The following is a 6,000-nucleotide window of genomic DNA, read 5'->3' on the forward strand; positions in this document are numbered from 1 at the left end:
ATATGGAAGAAGATTTTCTGGTCAAATTAGACTAAATGTTTTGGCCATCAGGGGAAACGCCATGTGTGGCACACTGAGAACATCATGCCTACAGTGAAGCATGGTGGTGGCAGCATCATGCTGTGGGGATGTTTTTCATCTGCAGGGGCAGGAAAGCTGGTCAGGACTGAAGGAAAGATGGATGGCACTGAATGCAGGGCAATTCTGGAGGAAAACCTGTTTGAGTCAGCCAGAGGTTTGAGACTGGGATGAAGGTTCATGGTCTAGCAGGACAATGACCCTAAACATACTGCTAAAGCTACACTGGAGTGGTTTAAAGGGAAACATTTAAATATCTTAGAATGGCCTAGTCAAAGCCCAGACCTCAATCCAACTGAGAATCTGTGGCATAACTTCAAGATTGCTGTACACCAACGCAGCCCATCTAACTTGGAGTTTCCTTGAGGAATGGGCAAAAATCCCAGTGGCTAGATGTGCTAAGCTAATAGAGACATACCCCAAGAGACTTGCAGCTGTATTTGCAGCAAAAGGTGGCTCTATAAAAAAGTATTGACTTTTTTTTTTGGGGGGGGGTGGGGGGGGGGGGGGGTGTGTGAATACCTATGCACACTCCAGATTGTCGTTTTTATGCCTCTGCCACCGTAAGGTGCAGGAGGCATTATGTTTTCGGGTTGTCCGTTCGTCCGTCCCGAAACCTTGTGAACGCGATCTCAAAGGCTAATGAAAGGAATTTCACCAAACTTTCACCATTTGTGCGCTTTGGGACAAACACGAACTGATTAGATTTTGAGATCAAAAGGTCTAAGGTCAAGGTCACCATGAGGTCAAATGTCTGTCCGCGTGCATCCGTCCCGAAACCTTGTGACCGCGATATCTCAAAGGCTAATGAAAGGAATTTCACCAAACTTTCACCATTTGTGCGCTTTGGGACAAACATGAACTGATTAGATTTTGAGATCAAAAGGTCTAAGGTCAAGGTCACTGTGAGGTCAAATGTCTGTCCGAAAACCTTGTGAACACAATATCTCAAGACAGATGAAAGGAATTTCACCAAACTTTCACCATTTGTGCATTTGGGGACAAAGATAAACTGCTTAGATTTTGAGATCAAAAGGTCTAAGGTCAAGGTCACTGTGAGGTCAAATGTCTCTCTGAAAACCTTGTGAACACAGTATCTCCAAGGCTACTACAAGTAATTTCATCAGGTCAAGATTACTGTGAGGTCAAATGTCCATCCCCAAATCACAACTTAATAAGGCGTGTCGTCTACCGGGCGGAGGCATCCCCGTCGAGTTCTATCTAGTTTCCATCTTAATTATTGTTTATGTCACAATAAAAAAAAAAAATTTAAATGTGCACCTTTAAAGTGGTAGGCATGTTGTGTAAATCAAATGGTGCTAACCCTCCAAAATCCATTTTAATTCCAGCTGGTAATGCGACAAAACAGGACAAACACCAAGGGGGACGAATACTTTTGCAAGGCACTGTATTTATTGAAAGGAATACTCCAGGATTAATTTTTTTTATTCTGATCTCCAAGCTCTACTATACATTAAGAGACCAAAATTTCTCGAATTTTCTTGTTCCCCGTCCTAGAAAACCTATTTACTGAAACTCAAAATCAACCGTTTACTTGTGCTTCCTCAAAGGAGTTGTGCTATCCATAATGCTGTCAATGCAGCCGTTCTGTGCTTATAAGACTCATTTGTAAAACATGAACATTAATTTTAACATCTGGCTCCTCTCTTTGAAAACGAAGTTTAAAAAAATATAGCTTAATTTACAAACCTTAGACGGAAAAACGTGCGAGTGTTGCACAAAAATAAGTTTCACATTAACATGCTTACATTACATTTTTAAAGAAGCTTATTGATGCCAGGTTAGAAAAAGAAAAACAGATCAGTATCGGGTTAGAACATGAAAAGCGTAGCGTTATAACAAGATATTTTCACGTTATTACTACATGAAAACTTATCACGTTATAACAAGAAACTTTTCCTGTTATAATCGTATACTATTTATCTTGTTATATCATTACTGGTACAACATAAAAGGTTTCATCTTATAACAAAGTTTGTATGTCGTAATAATATGAAAATATCTTGTTATAACAATAGACTTGATGTTAAAACAATCACGTTTTCACATCATAAGTTTGTATGTTGTAATAATGTAAAAATATATTATTATGTGAGAAACATCCTGTTATAATGAATCTTTTCACGTTATAACTAATGTTTTCACGTTATAATGTGAAGTTTGTATGTCGTAAGAACATGGAAATATATTAAAATGTGAAAAACATCGTTATAATAAACGTTTCACATGATAAGTCTGTCTGTTGTAATAACGTGAAAACATCTTGTTATAACAAACTTCACGCGATAGCAAAACTTGTTATAACATGAAAAGTTTGTATGGTGATGATCATTTGGAAATACAGAATATTGTTATAAAGTGAAAACATCATTTTAACAAACTTTTGACTTGATAACTGGATAAGTTTGTATGTTGCGTTATTTTTTGGCACAAGCTACTTCCGGTAAAATCGCGCGCTCTGATTGGTTCCTTTGCGATCTGAATTTTCCCGTAATGCCCGTGGGCGATTACGGACTTTCTTTCCAAGGCGCCGTCTTTCAATGTTGCAAAAAAACAAACGAAAAATGGCAAAAAAAAAATCATTGGAAATCAAAACGGAACCAAAACTGGCCGAAAAAAAAACAAAAGGCAAACAAGAGTCACCGAATTATTCGAGAAATGAGCATTCAGAAACCGCTAACCGCAAACAGAAATTCAGTTTTGAAACTGCTAGCCGTTTATTCTGCATCCATGACTCAACCATGTTACAAATATCACGTGCCTGAAAGCAGCATTATAATGAGCGTCTATTTTAATCTTAGAAATAAAAAAGCCGTATAATAAACTCCGTATTAACCTCGCCTGCTTGGTCTTGACAAAGGTCTGAGATTTTCCCGTAAAGACCTCACGCTCAGTTAATTAGTTGTTAATAATGTGAAAATATAACTATAACGTGAAAAACATCTTGTTAGAACATGAGACTTTGCATTATAAGAATAATCGTTTCATAACCTTTTCGTTATAACAAAAGCTTTTCACATTTTAACGTGATAAGGTTCTTTGTTGTAATAAAGTGAAAAAAACATCTTGTTCGAACAAACTTTTCATGTTATAACGTGAAAAGCATCTTGTTATAACAAGCAAAACAAACCTCACCCGGCAGCACTTATTTTATACCTCCATGTTGATAATGGTAATATTTCTCAATCATCAGCTGTCCTGTGGAAATCCATGACCTTGAGTTTGACATTTCAAAGTCATTCAAGGTCAAGGCGGCAACTGAAAGCCCATATGGGACTTCTTATAATGTTGATAATGGTAAACATCAGGCTATCATGAACCATTTTAAAAAGGTATAGCCCTTTGAAAACCCATGACCTTCAGTTTGACCTTTCAGGGTCACTCAAGGTCAAAGATCACGGTGCCAAATGAAAGCCCATATGGCACTTCCTACAAGTTGATAATGGTAAATATCTGTCTACCATCAACCGTTTTCAAGTGACAGCCCTCTGAAAAGCCATGACCTTGAGTTTGACCTTTCAAGATCACAGATCATGGTGCCAAATGAAAGGCCATATGGGAGTTCCTATACGTTCATAATAGTAAACGTGTCTATCGGCAACCGTTTTTGAGTTATAATGGAAAATGTTATTTTGACCTAAAGGTTGACCTTTCTGGTGACCTTGACCCGATTAACCCTAAAATTGAAATCAGGTAATCTACAGACCATTGCCCACCTATCCGGACAATTTGAAGTCAATCGGTGCAACCGTCTAGGCGCTAGATTGTTAACAAACAAACAACTATGGAATCAATTTTGTGCCAAAATGTTCATACAATACTTTTGAAATATCAAACAAAAACAACAAATCAAAATACAAAAAAAAAACAAAAAAAAGTCAATTTTTTTAGACTGGCAAACAAATTATTCGTGTAATCGTGCAAAATATCAGTCTATTACTCTTCAGAAACCTTTTATTTTTGTTCTGCGTCTTTCTCAGTTTTGCTTGACGTAATTTATTTTGGTTGCGATTCCAGCTTTCCTGTTTGCGCTCCCTGACTTTTTGCTTGCAGTTTTGGCACAAACTTCACGTGTGGGTGGGCTGTCCAGGAATGCATTCCCATTGGCTAACTTGTGTTTGACTGACAGCTACGCTCAGTCATTCCCTACTCGGATTTTGCGGACTGTTTGATGAGTGACCGATCCATTGACGGTAAACAAGGATCGAGTGGACTTCAGTGGCGACTATGATATTGAATTAATTCAACAAAGTGTAAGTGCGGGACAAATGTGTTGTAGTAGTACACATTATGCAGGTGTTTCGTGGCAAGTCAAATGTTAGACTTAGCTCCACTACCCAATATAATAGCTGTCTTGCTAATGTTAAACATGCCTGCATAACGTGTACTACTGCAACACATACAACACATTTGTCCCGTACTTACACTTTGTTGAATTAATTCAATATCATAGTCGCCACTGAAGTCCACTCGATCCTTGTTTACCGTCAATGGATCGGTCACTCGTCAAACAGTCCGCCAGAATCCGAGTAGGGAATGGCTGAGGGTAGCTGTCAGTCAAACACAAGTTAGCCAATGGGAATGCATTCCTGGACAGCCCACCCACACGTGAAGTTTGTGCCAAAACTGCAAGCAAAAAGTCAGGGAGCGCGAACGAGAAAGCAACCAAATAAATTGAATCGCAACCAAAATAAATTACGTCAAACAAAACTGAGAAAGACGCGGAACAAAAATAAAAGGTTTCTGAAGAGTAATAGACTGATATTTTGCACGATTACATGAATAATTTATTTGCCAGTCTAAAAAAAAATTGACTTTTTTTGTTTTTTTGTATTTTGATTTGTCGTTTTTGTTTGATATTTCAAAAGTATTGTATGAACATTTTGGCACAAAATTGATTCCATAAACAACACTGATTACAATAGACTTATCATAAGAATAACCTTTTCACGTTATAACGTGATCAGTTTCTTTGTTGTAATAATTGTAATAACATGAAAATACATTGTTATAAAGTGTTTGTATGTCATAATAATGTGAAAACATATAGTTGCAAATTGAAAACATGATTATAACCATAGACTTTTCACGTTATAACATGGTACTGATCCAGTTTCGTTTTTCAGACATGGCAGCAACATGCTGCAGTATATTTTAAGTGAATCTTGACTAAACAGGTTTTCTGGTTGTTTTTTTTTTTTAGTACAGGGAAATTTCCTGTATATGGTAAATATACTCTACCGTTCAAAAGTTTGGGGTCACTTTGAAATGTCCTTATTTTTGAAAGAAAAGCACTGTTCTTTTCAATGAAGATCACTTTAAACTAATCAGAAATCCACTCTATACATTGCTAATGTGGTAAATGACTATTCTAGCTGCAAATGTCTGGTTTTTGGTGCAATATCTCCATAGGTGTATAGAGGCCCATTTCCAGCAACTCTCACTCCAGTGTTCTAATGGTACAATGTGTTTGCTCATTGCCTCAGAAGGCTAATGGATGATTAGAAAACCCTTGTACAATCATGTTAGCACAGCTGAAAACAGTTGAGCTCTTTAGAGAAGCTATAAAACTGACCTTCCTTTGAGCAGATTGAGTTTCTGGAGCATCACATTTGTGGGGTCGATTAAATGGTCAAAATGGCCAGAAAAATGTCTTGACTATATTTTCTATTCATTTTACAACTTATGGTGGTAAATAAAAGTGTGACTTTTCATGGAAAACGCAAAATTGTCTGGGCGACCCCAAACTTTTGAACGGTAGTGTGCATACGTTATAGATGCAGTATTGAGAGATTGGGCTAACAACGCTGAAGTATTCCTTTCACATTACAGTGAGCTTCATATATTATACACGCACATCTATATGTTTTCTTACTCTTGTCCACATTCTCTATCCCTCTC

This window comes from Neoarius graeffei, chromosome 23, assembly GCF_027579695.1.
Source record: "Neoarius graeffei isolate fNeoGra1 chromosome 23, fNeoGra1.pri, whole genome shotgun sequence".
Taxonomy (NCBI): domain Eukaryota; kingdom Metazoa; phylum Chordata; class Actinopteri; order Siluriformes; family Ariidae; genus Neoarius; species Neoarius graeffei.